This window comes from Ambystoma mexicanum, chromosome 11 (genome assembly GCF_040938575.1).
Source record: "Ambystoma mexicanum isolate Mex_15411 chromosome 11, UKY_AmexF1_1, whole genome shotgun sequence".
In the NCBI taxonomy this organism is placed as follows: Eukaryota; Metazoa; Chordata; class Amphibia; order Caudata; family Ambystomatidae; genus Ambystoma; species Ambystoma mexicanum.
In genome coordinates, this window is record NC_090934.1 from 100960021 (window position 1) to 100979844 (window position 19824).

Below are 19824 nucleotides of genomic sequence, written 5' to 3' on the forward strand. Positions count from 1 at the left end.
CCTTTAAGGGCTACCGCCCAACTCGTGATGAGGCTCAGGGAAGGAATTGGGTAGCAGCATCCCTCCCCGCTGTAAGGTTTTAACTTCCTAGGAAAACCGCCTTAAATGGTGCTGATTTCTGACATCTCTTGAATTTATTGAATGTATTCCTAGGTAGGTTGTTCCACAGGTTGAATGTGTGAGATTTAGCAAGCAACACAAACTGAATTACCTTCTTACCGAAATTTCACTGCAATGACTGATATCAGAAAAAAACAACCAGTGTCAAAAACTTCCAATAACTTAAAAGTTTCTAGTGAAGCTCCTAGACTCCACTTCAGTGCCTGATTTGGCCACAAGGCTGGCGCTCAACATATTACATATATTAATGTAACTTTACAGTGTGAGCAGTGCACACTGCCTGCCATAATGCTTAGCAAATAAGTTGACAAGTCAGCGCGCCCCACAGTTCAAGTCCTTCCATGGCACGACAGCGCTTCCTGAATTTATTCCTGCACAGCACGCCCTCCTGTTAAAAGAAAAGATTTAGCAGTGCTGTTGACTGAGGACCAAAAGATAATTGAGCACTATATGCGTGCATGCATGTTTGAATGTCATGCTTTCATTGTGTGTGCATAAGAGTTTTGAGTGAGTCTGTGCTTGTGTGTATGTTTGCGTCAGAGTATGTGCAAGCCTGTTTGACTGAGTGTGTTGGTATGGGTGTCCGTGTGAATACAGAGTGTTTGTATGTTTGCATGATGGGGGTAGAGTGGTGAGTAGCGACACTGAATATATCTAATGCATGGGCATAATAGCATAGGTAGGATGTGACCATAGATTATGTACACAGTCTCATACAAGTGATTTACAATGACCATCAATGGCATAGAAAGATTGTGGTCACATCCTCATTCAAGTGAATTATACTGCCCATTAGTGGCATTGATAGGTTGTGCCTGCAGGCTCATGCAAGTAACTTGCAGTGACCTCTACTGGCCTTGATAGGTTGTGGCTGCAGGCTCATGCAAGTGACTTGCAGTGACCGCTACTGGCATTGATAGGTTGTGGCTGCAGGCTCCTGCAAACGATTTACATTATTTACATAAAGGCCATTATTGGCATAGATAGGTTGTAGCTGCAGGCTCATGCAAGCGAATTACAGTGACCATTACAGGCAAAGATAGGTTATTTCCTCAGATTTAGGCAAGTGATTTACAATAACCATTACTGGCATAGATATATTCTGGCTGCAGCCTCATGGCCATTATATACAATAACCAGTTGCTGGCAGAGATTGTGGCCTCAGTTTCATGCCCATGATTTGCAGAGACCCTTACTGTTATAGATAGATTGTGGCCACACCCTCATGCACGTGATTTACAGAGACCATTACTGGCATAGATAGATTGTGGCCACACCGTCATGGCTGTGATTTACAGAGACCATTACTGGCATAGATAGATTGTGGCCACACCGTCATGGCTGTGATTTACAGAGACCATTACTGGCATAGATTGATTGTGGCCTCAGTCACATGCCCGTGATTTACAAGACCATTACTGGCATAGATTGATTGTGGCCTCAGTCACATGCCCGTGATTTACAGAGACCATTACTGGCATAGATAGATTGTGACCTCAGTCTCATGCCCGTGATTTACAGAGACCATTACTGGGATAGATAGATTGTGCCACAACTTCATGCCCGTGATTTACAGAGACCATTACTGGCATAGATAGATTGTGGTCACACCCTCATGCCCGTGATTTACAGAGACCATTACTGGCATTGATAGGTTGTGGTCACACCCTCATGCCCGTGATTTACAGAGACCATTACTGGCATAGATAGATTCTGGCCTCAGTCTCATGCCCGTGATTTACAAAGACCATTACTGGGATGGATAGATTGTGGTTTCAGTCTCATGCCCGTGATTTACAAAGACCATTACTCGCATAGATAGATTGTGGCCCCAATCTCATGGCCATGATTTACAGAGACCAATACTGGCATAGATAGGTTGTGGCCACACCCTCATGCTCTGTTACACTCACCTACTATCCACAGGGACGCCGCCCAGCCCTGGTTGGATTATTTGCACTCTCAAACCCTCTCCCGGTCCCTTGGTAAGGCCTCTGGTTAAAGATGGGTCTGCAATATAGGAGAGCTGGATTTAATACAAGATTGTCTTTGTTTTCCCACCTCCCTTGGCCTGAACTCCTTCCTCACACTTGGGCCTTCCCCTCACCTTAATATTGTAAAAGGGGGATTCTCCATCCTGCTCCTCGTGGCAGGGGCGCGTAGATGTGGGGGGCGAGCAGCGACCAAGTTACTTCACTGGTGCAAGCCCCCCTGTGGGAATCCAGGCCTGCTGCGACTCTTTATATGCAGTTCTTATGTTCCTCTTAGTTTGAATAATAATGTCTTGCTTCTTTCCTTTTAGGTATGGAAAGGTATTTTGGTGTTGTCATGCACTTTACAGATGAGCATGTGCTGGTAGGCGAAAGCGCGGTGTGCGCGATGCTGTCCAGTGAGTAATGCACGATGTGCGGCGCTGTTTCGCCTTTTATATTGTCTTTTCTCTCCTTGCAGCTCGCAATGTTCCTCGCCGAGCGCCGTAATGTTCCAGTGATGATACTGACCAGGAGAGGACTACCCAGGTAAGAATTGTTTGGCTGTCTTCGTTCGGGAGGAAATGTGAGTAAACGCTTACTAATGCTGTCTTTCTTTCTCCTCTTTCCAGGTTATGGTATTCTAGGATGCATGCGGTGCCGGATGATGGAGTTCGTACCTTCAGGTGAGTGGAACTGAAGTCAGCAATGGATTGAAGACAGGATACTGTTCCAGGTAAGTTTCGTAGTGTTCTTTCTCTCTCTGCAGGTCCTTGGTTTCAGGTTAGCTGGCATCAAAGAACTGGACACGGTGAGCGTTACGCTGCCCACAGCAGAATAACACAAAGCGTGTTCTGCTGTTTGGGTGCGGTTTAAATAGTCTCAGGTAAAGTAGTCCAGGTAAAATAGTCCCAGGCCTGCCACACCCAAAGTAGTCAAGGTAAAGTAGTCCCAGGCCTGCCACACCCAAAAGACTAGACCGCATAGCTCAGTTCCTTGTAACTGAGCTATGTGTGTGCCTCCATGTTGGCTGAACCCCCAAGTTAAATAGTCCCAAGTAAATAGTCCCATTCTAATGTTGGTCTTCATGATGGTTATGATCCTGGCGCCAAAGGCTCCAGGACTGACTCCAAGAGAGTCTTGGATGAGGTTTTAAGGCCTTTGACCTGGCCATAACTGGAAGGCTTACTTGCCCGTGAGGGCCAGGGGCAAGGGTCATGACATGCCCATGATTTACAGAGACTCATGCCCATGATTTACAGAGAACATTACTGGCATAGATAGATTCTGGCCACACTCTCATGCCCGTGATTTGCAGAGACCATTACTGGCATAGACAGATTGTGGCCCCAGTCTCATGCCCTTGATGGAACTGTTGTACAATGCTCCTGTGTACTGTTGGTGACATGGCATTTACTGTATTTTGTTCATGTGTTACTCTAGAAAAAGAATTGTAAATAGTTTGGCTTTTTCCCCCAAACTTTTCTTAAAAATGTTGCTGTAAAATGCCCGATTTCAGCACATTATTTCCCAAAAAGTGTTTGTAGGGAACTCTGCACCTCCTCCAACACCATATACATTATGTTGGGCTCCCTCACTACTTCTCGTCGCTCACACTAATTTGGGGAAATATTTATGTCCCTCCACTCAAAGTAATCACCAGCCATTACTGACCGTGTATCATTGCATTTACTGAATAAGTCCATGTGGTACCCTAGAGAACCACTTATACATTGTTTTGCTTTTACATTTTTCTCCAGAATGTTGAGCTAAAATAGCAATTTCATCACATTATTTTTAAAAATCTCTCAGGAGTGAAACCTCCTTTGTCCCTAACCAGCCATGTTTATGTTGTGCTCCTTCCTACTCTAGCTCGCGCGTCCTAATTTGGGGAAATATTTAGGACCCTCTGCTGAAAATATTGACCAGTCGTGACTGGCCATTTAGCATCCTGGTGCCCCCAAGGAAACTGTCCCCACACCTGACATGAAGCGTTGTCTCCGCTAGATTGCAAAGCAGTCCACATGGGATGCAAAAAAACAATATAGCAGTGGCATCCGCCTGTTTACATACCCGTAAATGAGGCTCCTACATCAGAAAGATAAAAGGCTGAATTAGCTCTGCACAGATGCAGAAATGCGACTTCAAGATTACACTCCTGCAATAAGTGGTCGACCCACTGAGTGCTGTTTTCCATTCAAAGTAAGACCCCATAACCCCCCCGCCATCCCTAAAAGATGGAATCTGTAAGTTACCTCTACTGAGGTACTCTCCCTCAAATTTTTGTTTTCGGGGGGCCAGTGTCTCGGAACGGGAGGCACAATAACAGAAAAATACACAATTGAGAAAAACTGACTACCCCACTCTATGTCCAACCAGTACTGGCAAAGTGATCTACAGATTTATTGTGAACCTGGCTTTCACCTTCAAATTAAGTGAGCCAGATTCATACAAAACATCTCGTATTTTGTGCAGAAGGAACGGAACCATACAACTCAATTAATACACACTAAACATGACCATTTTTCAATATGTCCATATCAATTTATTAAGTGTTAGGATCACTTTAGAAAAGTTAAAAAGGGAGAGAGATAGAAAAACAAATCAATGAAACACACATTAATCGTGGTACATCAATATATCTTCTCGCTCACTTCTAAAAAACACAATGTTTCATATGGGGTTTTGTTATCTTAATAGAAAAAACCACTCTGAACAATTCAGTAGTTTACAGATACCAGACTATATTCTTTAGCTAGTCTATTGTCAAGTGTCGACATGTTTCGGCCGTTTTTGGAGATAAAACACTATCCCTAGTGTCTCTGCAACCAATACTTTTTAGGCCTTCTTCAGGACAGTCAATTTCTTGTTAGTTGCTGGACATCTCTATTTCAAATCCCCCATAACAGGATACTATCCTGGTTGGACTTGAGCTTTATACTAGGAGACCCCTAGTCGTAGCAGGTCTTAATTCCTGCTTCCCAGATGTCACGAATCAATTCCGGTTTATCTTATTTCCTGGCTGTGTGGGAGACTTTCCTTCCGCTAAATATGGCTGGCCCGTAACAGAGTTTATTCCATTCGGTGCACGGGGAGTACTTCAAAAGCTTCAAAATACTACACAGCTCGACAGGGTGGGAACAGCCCTCGGGACACGTACGTGTCAAAGTAGCTCAATACATTTCCCCGATAACCTTACTGTTTACGTCCAGGTCCGGCTAGACTAGCTAAAGAATATAGTCTGGTATCTGTAAACTACTGAATTGTTCAGAGTGTTTTTTTCTATTAAGATAACAAAACCCCATATGAAACATTGTGTTTTTTAGAAGTGAGCAAGAAGATATATTGATGTACCACGATTAATGTGTGTTTCATTGATTTGTTTTTCTATCTCTCTCCCTTTTTAACTTTTCTAAAGTGATCCTAACACTTAATAAATTGATATGGACATATTGAAAAATGGTCATGTTTAGTGTGTATTAATTGAGTTGTATGGTTCCGTTCCTTCTGCACAAAATACAAGATGTTTTGTATAAATCTGGCTCGCTTAATTTGAAGGTGAAAGCCTGGTTCACAATAAGTCTGTAAGTTACTACCTAGGTGTAGCCCCTTAGCCCGTGTTTTTCTGGCCCTGGTCTGTGCAAGGGTGTACTGCACTCTTCGCTTCCCCGCAGCAGAGACAGTTCCCATGGATACCACCACTCCCATCCGCCAGCCCGCTGGGTAGGGAGGGGCGCTGCACCTGCTAAAATAAAATTTCTGAAAACAGGAGATGGGCTACACCCCGAGTTCTTTGATGACTAACGGACACCAGAGTGAACTTTTATAGGGATCCCCACATGGAACCCTCTTTATTCAACATACATTATCCCTTATCTATTACACTTTAACCCTAGGATTCTCCTGGCATGAGCTCCATCTAAGCGGGGACCGGCTACATCAATTTCCTTGGAGGGGGTCTCAGGGACCCTAAGGATGAGCTTGCTGCAACCAATCCCCTTCCCAAGCACAGGTACCACCCACATGGAGTGTGAAGCCAGAGGATGGCTTCTGTGGGTGGTCTCATCTTGTAAGGTGGCCTTGGGCAGGCCGCCATCCTATCCCAACACCTCACACCACAGTGCCTCCCCCCTCTACCCACTACTTAAACTAATGGCTATCTATATAACATCTTACCTATTCCTACTTAACAATTACCCTACTTAAACATCCCCTCTAATTATTACCCCAACTCCCTTACCTCCCCTACTTAACATTTATCCTACTGAACTGTACATAATTATACACAGAACATGCATATTTATTTTATTTAGTTATTTTTACATTTGTATAGCGCTCAGGCAGGCCTTGGGCATCGCAGCGCTGTTACTTGTGCAGAATTTAGTTACAGTTACAAATCATATCTAGACATATGTTTGCAAGTGGTGAGGAGCTTGGTTTCGGGACAGCAAGGTCCCCTGCGCAACTCGTCGTCTTTGTTCAAGGTTAAGCGTGCAGCCTGGTACATGGTTTTGTCAGGGAACCAGGCTCCATAGTTCCCAGGAAGTTTGAGGAAAGAAGGGTGGGTTGACACAACCTTGTTGGTTGGTGGCGCTGGCAAGGGGGTTGGTACCCCTTAGTTACTACACAAATTAGTCCGAAGATGCTTTTGTGTGTGCAGGCATATTTATTATTTCAAGTGCAGCATAACACCTGGGGTACAGTGTACCAGGATGGTGAACCGTAACAGTAGAAAAAACAGCCGACGAGCGTTTCAACCGAAGTGTTTCTCAAGGCTGTGTGAGGTGGGGTTGGTGAGTGGTGGGAGAGTGAGTGGTTCAGTGACATGTTGCATGAGGTGAAATCATGATAAATGGAATCATATATCAATCCAGACATGGTATAACATAGTAGTGACATGTTCATGATGGAAAAGTACATTAGATATTCATACAATATGGGCCATGGTAAGACATGAACACAGCGGCATGATTAGTGCATGGAGATACGTGGTGAGTGGGGTGGTTGGTGCAGATTGGTACAGTAAATATGTAATAGGTGACATCATCAATGATACAGTAGGTAGATGTTGAAACAAAACATAATAGAAGGTCCGAATTAGACAATGAGTACCAAGGAGAACTGACAAGCGAAAGTGGAAAAAAGAGGGATTGGAGAAAAAGTTTTGAAAACGAGAGTTAGAAAGTTGCTGGTTAGACTGAGAATCACTGAAGTATGTCACAGTGCAAAGCTAAGCAAGCCAAGCTTACCATTGAAGTTGGGGTGGGGGCTCCCATTGGAACATAAGTAGAAGAACCCTGATTAGGGCGCTGAGTAGATGCTGGATAGCAGATTTCTAAAAGGGAGAGACAAAGATGTCACCGAAGAAATGTGGCCCGTAGTGTGGGCATGGGACAGACCGAATACCGTTCAGCGGTGCGCAAAGGAGCGCTGGTTGTGGCCAGATTGTGCTGGCATGCCAAGGGCCGAGTTACGGCAGATATAAGTCAATAATACGGGATGTATGGTGTGGGAGACCCCTGGGGGCCCGGTGGGCGCTGGGAGAACCCAGTTAAGTATCGCGTGTATGCCCGAGATACGTCCCCCGGCTAGGAGGCATCCCTGGTGGGATAGCACGGGTATGAATAGGTCAGGTGGGTTTAAGGGATGACCAGAGTGGCGGTGGGTCCAATTGAGTGGGGGTCATTGGTGGGCCCCATGTAGCGGAAGTGACGGGGTCCAGAGGTGAACCCACCCAGAGGGTGAGTGCACAGGTCGCTGGTATGTGCCATGAATGCAGCGTGTAGAGGGAGTCCCCAGGAGCAAGAGGATTCCTCGGCAGCTGGGGGGACAGCTGTAGTAGGGCTGCTGCCGAAAAATGCACAATGGCACGTGGAATCGGGAGATAAAGTGAATAAAGCACCTCGATAGGAAGGCAGATTCCTGTTGGAAGCTGGAAGTTGGCAACCCATGTTTGAGTGCAGGAGCAATCCGCGGTGGAGGCACAGACTTGCATGGCGTCCCAGGAGGAGTAGGGATGTCTTAACTGGACCGGTGGTCCGTGAGCGTCCGGGTGGTTTCCAGTGGTGGGAGGAATCAGGCTCGTAGTGAATGTAGTGGATACTTCCGGTATGGAAGTGAGGCCGCGGGACACGATTGGATGATGGGCCCGGGGCGGGTCATGACGTGTGCCAAGCTGATTGGTCAGATGGGCCGTCAGTATGTTTGACCTGCTGCTCAATGTTTAAAGGAGCAGTTTGCAATTGTTTGCAGGACCCCGTGTTACGGGAAGATAAGTGCTGGCCATAAGTAGATGTAGCATGACTATGGATAGATGGGGGTAGTGGAAATAGTGTGACTGGAGGCCCAGGCGGTCCCCTAGGTGAGAGGGTTGGGCACATGGGGAGCCCCGCTTGGCTCATAGAGGGAGGACAGCACTAGTCAATGACCATCAAAGGTATGGGTTGATTGGTGCATCCAGGAGTATGGGTGCGGAGGCAATGCCAGATGGAGTAGAATTGATTAAAAATTAATCCAAATTGGGCAAGGAGGACAGAGAAAAGAAACGTGGAATATCATAGGAAAACATGAAAATCATGGTCAGTGTTGAGGCCAACAGTCACGCCTCTGTGTTTGCAAATTAGTTTGGCTTCTCTCTGACGAAGGTGGAGTTCCCCGTCTCCTCCCCTTGCGTCAGCCGGAATTGGTTCAAGTCCCACAAAGGCAATTTCCTCTTTGCGTGCCCACTGGTGTTCTTCTTGCCAGTGTAGGGCCATCGGGTATTCGGCATCTTGGGAATGTAGGGTGCTCAGATGTTCTCGAATTCTGATCCTGAGTTCCCTCTTGGTGCTTCCAATGTATTTACGATCACACACACATATTATAGCATATATGACATATTTCGATTTGCAGTTGATAAATTGGTGAATGTCATGTGTGTCAGTATCACTGAAGGCCATGGTTTTGGTGTGTCTGGCATGCTTGCACATAGAGCAAGTCCCACATTTAAAAAAACCCATTGGTTTAATTCTGTTGAGCCTGTGGTCATTCAATTTTGGAGTCGGTGTCATGAAAGATGGGCTGAGGATGGTTTTCAAAGTTTTAGCCTTGGTATAGGTCAGGCATGGTTTGTCTGGGATCCATTCCCTGATGTCTTCATCAATTTTTAGAATAGGCCAGTGTCGTCTCAGGATTTTCTGAATTTCTTGGTTGTCACTGCAATATTGCGTGATGTACCGAAGTTCAGTATGGGTGATGTTCTCTCCTGTAGATGGGACTTTGGGTGTGAGTAACGTGTTCCTTTCCCTTTTAGTAGCGGTTTCTTTGGCTGTATTGATTGCATGTTGGGGATATCCTCTCTCCGTGAATCGTTTCGTGAGTGTGGAACATTCTTGGCCATAGTATTTAGGTGTGTTGCAGTTTCGTTTTGCTCTCAGAAATTCACCCTTGGGAATGTTGTTGTTCACCGATTTTTTGTGACAGCTTGAGGCGTGTAGGACTGAGTTGACTTCCGTAGGTTTCTTGAAAGTCATGGTTGTTAGTTCGGCTCCTACTGGCATGATGCTGATGTCCAGAAAGTCAATTTTAGTGCAGCTTGAAAATCCAGATAGTTCTAGTCCAAACTGATTGTTGTTGAGATATTCTTGAAATAGCACAAGTTGGCTTGCTGTTCCCGACCAGATCATCAGAATGTCATCTATATATCAGAACCATTTATGGACCGACTTGTTGAAATCCAAGTTGGCGAGAGCATGTACTTGCTCAAAATGATGCATGAACAGATTGGCCATGGATGGCGCATAGGTTGCCCCCATAGCAATACGCGTGTCGGCTGTTTTTTCCACTGTTACGGTTCACCAACCTGGTACACTGTACCCCAGGTGTTATGCTGCACTTGAAATAATAAATATGCCTGCACACACAAAAACATCTTCGGACTAATTTGTGTAGTAACTAAGGGGTACCAACCCCCTTGCCAGTGCCACCAACCAACTAGGTTTTGTCAACCCACCCTTCTCATATCTAGACATACTACACAAACACAAAAACCCAATGTCACAATGGAATGACTGCTGCAGACAGCCACCCCTTTACAGTACTTTTAAGTATGTCCAAGGTACAGGGCTGATCCGGCTGGAACTGGCTGATAAACTGGGCCCTGCCCCACAGATGACGGATGAGGCCTGGGTCCCTCCTTTCCTTCCCGGATGGCCCAATCCACCACGTGAGGCACTGCACAACCAGAGCTCTTCACACTGTCCTGGCTAGCCCCTTTGTACCCGGGGACTACCCACACTCACCGCTGCAGTCCACGCTATATATATCATTTTAGGCTGGGCCCCGTTGGCTGGGGGGCCCACCTCACATTGCCGCCACGCCCCACGGCATGGTTTACAGTCCATGGGTGGGCCCCCTTGCCTGGGGGGCCCACCCAATGTCATTGCGGGGCCTGGGTTCCTTTTTCAGATCAGGCGGTGTCACTGACATGCGCCAAGATCTCCTCCTGGCCTGTCCCCTCAGCAATGCATTGTAGCAATGCAGGTAGCGTGCCGCGTCTTCTCCCGGGCCGCTCGGCTGGGCAGCTCAGGGCTTCCTTCACCCGGGCCACTGAACGGAGCGACCCAGGACTTCGCTGCTGACTCCTCTTCTCCTGGGTTGGCTGCCGAGGCCAAACTGGGGCTTCCATAAACACTGCTCCACCCTCCGGGTGGAGCGGGCTTCAGCTGTGTGTCCCTGTATTACCTCCTGGGCTACCAAACGCAGCCTGGGAGAATATCTTTGTTGACAGGCCGCTTCAATGGCCATGAGGTGGGCCGTTGTGGGCACGGCTGGGCAGCCTGGTTGGGGCCACCCCCACACGTGGTCCTTGCCAGGAAGTTCTTAACAGGCCCGGGCATCCACCGCCAAGCTTCCTGGGCCACAAATGTCTCTGGGGCTTGTCCGGTCTGGCCCCCGGTCTGCGTCGAGCTGCCTCTGACATAGCAGCTTGACCCCCCTGCTCACCGTCTCGGTGGGGGTCCCCTGTGCGCCACCTGGCACTCATCCAAGGATTAAGGCCCCAGGGGACCGCTCGATGCATCAACCCCCCAGGTAAGTCTCTCTCTTTTTCTCTTTTGCCTTTATTGATTTTTTTCAACCCGTCTCCTTTTTAAAATCCCTCTGTATTCTCTAAAGTCCAGCATGACATGACACAGAGCAAGCTCATAAATATACCTTTTGTGACTTCAATGTGCCAGGCTTTTTCAATTTGATCATACTAGTTTAACCACCCAATGGGCCTCATTACGAGTTTGGAGGTAGCCATGCCGTTTTTACTGGCATGGCTACCCCCAAATCTGAGTCTGGGTCCCAAAAAATGGGAATTACCGGGCCATTCCAACAATTGCAGGCCCGTAAATTCACATTTTCGGGACCCGGACCAGGTACGTCCCCATTCGTGCCCCCATAGGGCTCAATGGGAATGGGGAGGATGCTAACATCAGTCCCGTTAATGACGGGACCGTTAGCATCCCGGTCTGCTCGCGGGTGCCGCTCTGGACGTCTGGTCTGACCAGGTGTCCAGAGCGGCACCCGCGAGCAAACTCGTAATGTTGCTGCGAGGTAACAATGGCGCCGGTAGCACTACTGGCTTCGTTGTTGCTTCACCGCAATACTTGTAACAGGGCCGTCACAAGGGAGGCCAGGGGGGGGCAAACTGCCCCAGGCCTCACGCTCAGGGGGGCCTCGCGGCCGCCTGGATGACATTTCATCTTGGGAGCTACGAGGTGTCACTAGGATTTTTAAAAAAAGGATTAAAAAAAAAAAAAAGTATCACGAGCACACAGCATGATGGGGGTGGGGCGGGGAGGGCCATGACCCACAGGGGATATAGTGGGCACTGGGCAGGTGGCGCCGGCGGCACTGTACAATGTAACAGTTTGCCAGCGCCCGGTCCCAGCATGATTCCACGTGGTTTGCAAACCTCGCATTTTGCAGACGACGCAGGCATTGGAGTCAGAGATGAAGTAGTCAAGTGAAATTGCTTCAGGACCTGGACTCCAGCGCTTGCGCAGCACTTGTGTTGGATTTCGTTGTGGCCTGGTCCAGGGGTCCTTGGATGATCACAGCAGCGCCTGCAGGGGCCTATAGGCTACAACAGCAGGTAAGGTATCCGAATTTGGTGAATGAGGGTCAAGTGCTAAAAATTTAAGAGGGAGGACTCATCAACAAACGCAATGGGATGTCTCGCCATAAATTAACGTATGAAGGTGAAATATGCACATTTCATGAAATTGGCTTTGCATAACCACTCAAATTGCACAGGATGAATGGATTTGCCTTTCACAAAATCAACACACACAACAACAAAAAAAGAGAGGATATTTTCATCTAATAGTGTTTTTGAAAATGTTAAAAGGTGTGCACGTTTTAAACTCCAAAACCAATACAAATGTTTTCCCTGGAGTGTGCAGGACTGAAATGGGACATTTCACCTTTAGTTGTTAGTTATTTTTCATCAGGTTATATAATGCAGTAGTGAAGTGTCCGTCCTGCAAACCTGGTGAGGACTTTCAAAGAGGACATTCAATGTTTCTCATTTTAGATGGGGGGGGACTGAGTCCACCCTCTTAAAAAAGTGGGTGGACACCGTCCACCCGCGTGTACCCTCAACTTGAGCCCTGGGTGAATCAATGGTAACCCGTGTGTGTGGTCAGCACCATCAGTGTGTAAACTATAAGTCCAGAATGCAACACAAAGATAGATATGCATATTCGTTGTCCCAAACTTCCAGCTGATAGTTACATAGCACTCAACCTTACCAAGGTGGGTGAAAACACCAGATTTCTTTTTTTTGGACGGGCTGAGAGCCCAATGAAGTGAATGGGCGTATAGAGGGCTTGGCTAGTGAGGCAGATGACTGTAAGGAGGGTAACACTCTGCAAAAGCGTGCGAGTTGAGAGCTATGATAACGCTAATGCGGCATTCTGTTTTTCGAATACATTGGGTTGGTATCTATTAGATTTTGCTTGCGTTTAACACCTCTTTCAGTTCAAGATCATTAGATTCACTTTTCTCATAATATGTACAGCTCTTTCAGTTGAAAGTGGTTCCTGGGGACCCCAGCAAATGCCCCCATGTTGCCAGTCATCAGTTTTCTAACATGGCAATATATTCCTTTCTATATTCCTTTCGTTCTGGGCTTAAAATTAGCGCTTTCAAATGCTTGTCTTACAGCTGCGTTTGCTGTAGCCCTTTCAGCTGTCACTTCCCTGAGGTACACAGAATTGTTATCTCCACATTGCCTTTTAACACTGGCTCCCCCACATCAGCCAACTTCTGATAAAGGGGGATTTTAGGATTTTCAGTGGGCATTTAGTGTTTTAGCTCCCTGCTGGCTGGCCGTCTTGTGATAATTAGTGGCTATTAACTCCTGGCTGTTTTTCTTTGTCTCCATTATAATGTATGAACCCAACGGTGGCCTGAGACTGTTTTCCGCTCTAAGCAATGGGGGCCCCCCAACCGTCATGTTGAAATGGGCCCCAACTCATCTTCAGCCAGGCCTAGGTAAAGAAAACAATAAGTGTTATCAGGTAGCTAGACTGGCCTACATTGAATATTGGCCAGTCTAGCCAGCAATAACACTCATGGTGAACAGCTGGTCTGTATATACGTTCTGTGGCATGTTTTCTTTTTTACTGGCTGCGAGTCCTTATATGGTAATGCTGGCCCAGATGCCTTTGGGTTCGGCGCGCTTTACAAATGCGAAATAAATAAATTAAATGTATTGATTCAGCCTGCATGGACATGTATGCGAACAGCCAGCATAAACATGTTTTCATACTGGCACATGATGTGGGCAAAGGCAGCATTAAATGCAATGGAAAACGCTCCTGTGCATGGTTCGTGAATCCATCTACTGGGTTTGTCCGTGGCCGACCATATGAAACCAATTGCAAACTCTATGGCTTTTCACCCTAATTTATAAACAATTTTAATTTGCTTCAAAACAATTTTGGGGGCAGGAAACCTTCTCATGCACCCCTTGTTTGGGCTCCTCCCTCACAATTGGTGCACACATTTAAGCTTCTCCAGTTCAAAGATTCATCAGCTGCCACTGAACATCATCTACCTGTCACTCGGCATGATGTGTGTTTTAATGCACACAAAAGGGCATGTCGCTCCTCCCTAAAGCTGGCGTCACGCACCACCCGCCGCGTTGCCATCCTATATATATTTATGCATATGGCAAAATTGTTCTTCTGGAGGGAACTTGTCTTCAGTACAGAAACATCACTTTGCTGTAGTTGATTTGCTGTCATAATAATGAACCATATTTGGGTTCCTCCACACAAACTCAATGGGAGATTTCTTGTATCTCCTGTTTGCGGCGGCAACGCTGGCCCAGTGCAAAACATTATGAGGGGGCCTCACCACACGCTGTGACAGCCCTGACGTGTAAGGAAGCAATGTCTTAAGCTTCTGTTACCAACATTCACCTTTATCTACTATTCGTATTTACCCTCCTCTTGGCAATCACATAATGAACATTCTGGGGTATAAAGTCGAGAGACGGGAAAATAGCCACCAGACTTCCAGGATGGCCCAAATGCACCCGCGAGCCACTTACGCTGTATGAAATACGTAAGATTCTCAGCGTTCGATGCTACAATCAAGGCTTAATATAAACGAGCTACTGTTCCCTGGAACTAGGTCGATGCTATATCAAAATATTTTTTTTTCTTTTAAAGTTTCACGGCTCCCAATCTGGGTCACCGAGGAACTAAAAAGGTTACCAACAGTCAGCCTCTCAGGTTTTCCACATTTAATTCTCAGTATTCAAAATAATCCTTTAAATGAGGAACTAAGGGATTAAAATGTGTGATCCTGGGCAAATAAAGGTTTTCACGGAAAAGTGATGTACGTCTCTGCAAGAAGCACATTTGAATTCCAGGCGAAAAATTTGTTATTACAGATCGATTCGTTTTTTTTCCATGCACCAACAGGTGATATAGCGCCTGGAGGCCGTGGAAATGGCAGCAGTGCGTGGTATACATCAACTTAACATAAGTATTGTATTGGGTTTTGAAGCGCTCCCAATGTACAGGTGCAGGTGCGTCGTCGTGAGTCGCCAGAGATCACAGGGTGTGTCAGTGGGAACCTAACAGCAGAGTGCACCATTCCTGAAGCCACATATGGCACAATGGACCCATCCCCCCTGCGGAACTACCTAGTAATGTCACATTACCTCGTTATGTCACCCTGCAAATCTCTGCGGCACTTGTGCGTGTGCAATAATACGGTAATAAAGAATGCAGGATAAAAATACAGAAAAGCACTTACTTTTGACGGTCTCTGGCTCTACAACGGATTGTACAACAGGGGCAACTATTTAAATGAGAAAAAAGAGGAAATTGCAGCGGTTTCTCAAGAGGAAACGGCATAAGAGACCACATCCTGCCAGGGGTAAAGTTTCTTAGCACCCGCTTGATAGAATTGTAATGTTTCATGGCCAGTGCTGGAGTTGCAGATCGAAAGATGACGCTAGCAGGCCTTAGAAAGGCCAGCAGGGTTGGGCTAGAGTCGGTCGCGTGTCAAACGAGTGCACATTTTGGCAAGCCCATGTCACACGATCATTAACATGCGGGGCGGGCAGCTTGGATCCCTCAGATGGTAGAAGGTGTCCCTGCACCCCCGACCAGGCCTCCTGAGCCCTAGGTCCTTGCTTTCACAAGATGTTTGAGGTCAGCAATGGCCTCTGCCCTTAGAAGGTATACATCCTAATTTACATACGAAGCAAATTGCCGGCAAATAAGGTTTGGGTCGATTTGTTTGTTTGTTTTATTATTTGTAATGCGCACCTAAACTAGAGGTAGCGGGGCGCAAGAGGATTGTATAGCTTAGGTTACATAAAGCACCGTGGATGGGGTCCAGCTATGGTTACAGTATTGGACAGATCAACAACATTAAAAACAGAACACTATAGGTCATATTTACATAACAAGATACACAATTTACACATTTTATATTATAGCTGAGCATAGAGGATCAGTGAAAATACATTAATTGTCATGTTCTTTAATCCAGAGGATAAGATTAGATCTCAATTGTAAGTAAGGAAGGTCTTCCCTTAGGGAGGGCGGTAGGGAGTTCCAATGTTGTGCTGCTTTGACAGGAAAGCTACTCCCCCCCAGTCATAGTACGTTTGAATCTTGGCACCAGTAGAAGGTTGGAGTTAGCCTTTCTGGAAGGGCGGCAGGATACTTGTCTAGTGCATCTCGTTGTAAGGTATTTAGGGGCAGATTGGAGACATTTGTGAGTCAGATTTGACCTAAAACATTTGACCGAATTTATTTGATTTTTTTCAGTCTAAAATGCAGTGGGAGTCCCCCGCAAACCGCCCCTCACCCTATTCTATACCCTTACCCACCCCCATATATATATATTTAATTAAATTTGACAGAAAAAAGGTCACAAAAATTCGATCAAATGTTTTAGGTCAAATATGCTAATAGCACAAATAACCTAGGAGCAGTGCTTTTTAATGAAAACCTGTTAAGTGTTATTGTGTGATCAATTGAGATGCAAATGCCCCCATTGCGTACAACATTGAGTCACACAGAGGAGGGCTCCCACTCCTCAACATGCCTGCCAACTAGGCAAACAAACTACAGTACCAAACACACAGGATAACCATAGAGGTTGGGCACAGAAACGCAAAGACAAAGAGGTAAGAAATTGACAAATTATTAAAATAAAAATGTTTTAACCGTACCTTATAACCTCAGCTTTCTGTATACGCTAGTCATACAGAAACTCACACAACCCCCTCTCGGCACAGCAATCCGCACGCACTTTACCACATTGCAACAACAGACTAACAACAAATAGCCCGGCACAACGGCACATGCGAATTTGGCAGTGAACCGATAACCGGACAACAGGACATCACAACTCTCACTTTCCTATTCCCACTACACCCTACTAACCCCTCCCTTACCCCCTTCTTCACACTCTCCTTTTCAGATCCACCAGAGTCCCTGTGGACCACAGCAGTGGTGATGGTGCTCAGTACAAATAACTTTAACATTAATTTTTTGGAAAGAGCAAAGGCAGTCAAAACAAAACTGATTATCCAATGAAAGCCAGCAATAATACAACTCCTCTTCTAAAGCTTAGCTACAGCTATGATATCTCCTACTTTGATGTGTTGCAAAAAAGGAAGTCTAATTTAATATAGATATGCAATCTTTCTTAACACAATGCATAACAACAAGCTGGAAGTTTGTGTGGAAGGATCTCAGATACACTGCTTTACCAAGCTCTGTGCTCCTTGGCACATTATTTAATCTCACTTGGCATTGTCTGCAAACAATAAGGTGTGCCTAAAAGGAACCTTTGCCCAAGGTGCCACCCCGAACAGCAGATGAAAGCACTGCATCAGAATGTCCAGGTCCGTAGCTTGGTGAGAACCAGCTCTTCTTTTTTCCATTTAAATCAATCACTGAAGAGCCCCTAGCAAGAACCCCTGCCACATCCCCGGTCCCCAGTTCTTGCATTCAAGGAGCTGTGGTTAAAGAAATGCCTGCGGGGGTCACTGACCCGCCGAGGCAACTCTTTAACCACACGGCTCCTTGAATGCAATGAATGGACTGCCTGCTTCATGATGTCTCTTTATTCCGAAACAGGAGGGGCTGGGTTCGCAGAAGCCATTTAACCAATCAGGTTAATGGGATTCATGCTGCATGTAAGCCCTTCGTATTTATTTATATTTTTAAAATTTTTGTATAACACGCTTAATACCATACCTGAGTTCAGTTTCTAAGCGCGGATCTTGGATCCAAACCTCTGTTGCTCTACGTAGTCTTGCTTCCAAGACCAGCGCGTTGCCCATGTGCTATCCGTTCACCGACGTATAACATCCCATGTATCAAACATGGAGTACAAGCTTTGCTTTATTACACTTACAGGCTGCGGTCCGGTTAACGTTGGTTGGGGGCATAATACAATGCTATCTGGACAAGCCTCAGTGATGCAAGAGACCACTAGGATGGTGATGGACACAGTATGAACACTTAACATACCAAAGGCTCTTGCAGGGTGTGTATGAGGATTACAGGTAGCAAGACCTATACAGCAGTTTACAAAGAGCTCTAGGTGTCCCATGTTAGGTGTGAAATCTCTCCCACTCCTGGCTTCTAGGCTCACATTGTATTGCATTCTAGTGCTTGTAGTCCTAGATTTATGATGCATCCAGGAATGCAGAATGACATGCACTGAAAACGCCAAGACGTGTAGAGCATGATTTGCAAGGTCTGTTTTAGCATATGTTTAAGAAGCAAAAGCGTGAATCAAGTAGTAATGTTTGGTGATAAAAAGGAGGCAGTGAGATTCAAAATGTTAATTTCCAGCAGTTACTTTGCATGTAGATTACTGATGGTGGCAAAAGGGAATCACTGACTTCTGAGAATTAGGGGGCATCATACCATACATGTATGTGCCTCTCCAGATATCTTTGTGCGATCTTCATGTATATGTTGGAATGCTGGCAGGGCCATCACTCGCTTTCATTCTTATGCAGTTGATAAAATGAGTACCATTTATTTGACTAACAGTTACCTCTTATTTACAATGCTGCTGTGAAACTACTTGCACTCAATAGGACACAATGAAGTGTGCCTGTAGTGACAGGTCTAGCCAGTAGTGTTTCTGGAGAGGGGTGCGAGAGCCCAAACAAATGATATGGTCACTGGTCAGGGATCTCTTCCTTCCGCTGACCTCAAATTAGTTGACATCTAGCTGCTGCCAAGATGGTTACTCCAGTGCCAACGATAACACATGAAAGACCGGGAAAGCGCCCTCCACCCTCATGGTACCTTATCTTTCAAGAGGACCAGTTCACCTGAAAGAGCACCGGAAAAGGTTTTTAAAAGGAGAACTTGATCTATCTCAGGGGTAAAGCCAGCCTAAAACATTTGCATAAGCTGTTTTAAGGCAAAGGGGGCGGAATCGTAAGTGAGCCACTAGTGATCACCCACTACTTAAAGTCCCTGAAAGGGGCCACATGTCCACTTCCGCCTTTGCTTATACATGCACAGATTTGCATCAATGTGTGCATTCTGGCCTCAGTAACCATCTGTGAATATTTGCTGTCCCTCAGCCCCCAAATGACCTGAAAAAACGAAAGGGACAAAAGTGAAGCATAGGGGTCAACCAGTACCCGAAAAAGGTTGCATGCCTATCAATGTCATTCTCATTCAAGAGGAATCAACCCCCGTCCCGTGAATATGGTGCTCAGGGTTGCTAGTATTTGCATGCAATTTTAATGCACTCAATAATGGGTTTCATATAATTCTGCAGGTTTCGGTTAGGAAAACAGTGTTATCAATTTAGAACCCACAGGATATTGGTCCACCCAATATATGAAAAAATAGTTTTATGATTTTCTAATAAAATGACTTGTACACCTTCCTCTTCACTACATGATTCGGGTCCCAAAGGTGCAGAGTCCTTCCTCTACTGTGCAATGTTGAGAGCACGGACAGGATTTATTTATATCGGTATCATTTTCTACGGGAATGAAGTTAGAATGGGTAAATTCTCTTTCACCTCCCCATTCACTTTTTAAATATTCATGGCTTTCACAGGTCACACATTTTCAAGCTATTCTCTATTTATGCTATGAAGTTTGGCCACCGCTTCACAGTCTAAAGTGTTTTACTAAACCCGTGAAAACCACAGGATTCCGAATGTTGCTATAATTTACAAAATGCTGCAC

The 19824-nt window shown here is 45.9% G+C and overlaps 1 long non-coding RNA gene across 1 annotated transcript in view; it reads right to left on the reverse strand.

Annotated features, from left to right (window-relative positions):
- The window catches only part of LOC138503116 (uncharacterized), a 77793-nt gene extending 62387 nt beyond the window's left edge, over positions 1–15406 (reverse strand). Inside the window, exon 1 of the long non-coding RNA XR_011279572.1 lies at positions 15390–15406. This is a non-coding gene — a long non-coding RNA (uncharacterized lncRNA). The remainder of the gene's footprint in view (positions 1–15389) is intronic.
- Between the last annotated feature and the right edge of the window lie 4418 nt (positions 15407–19824).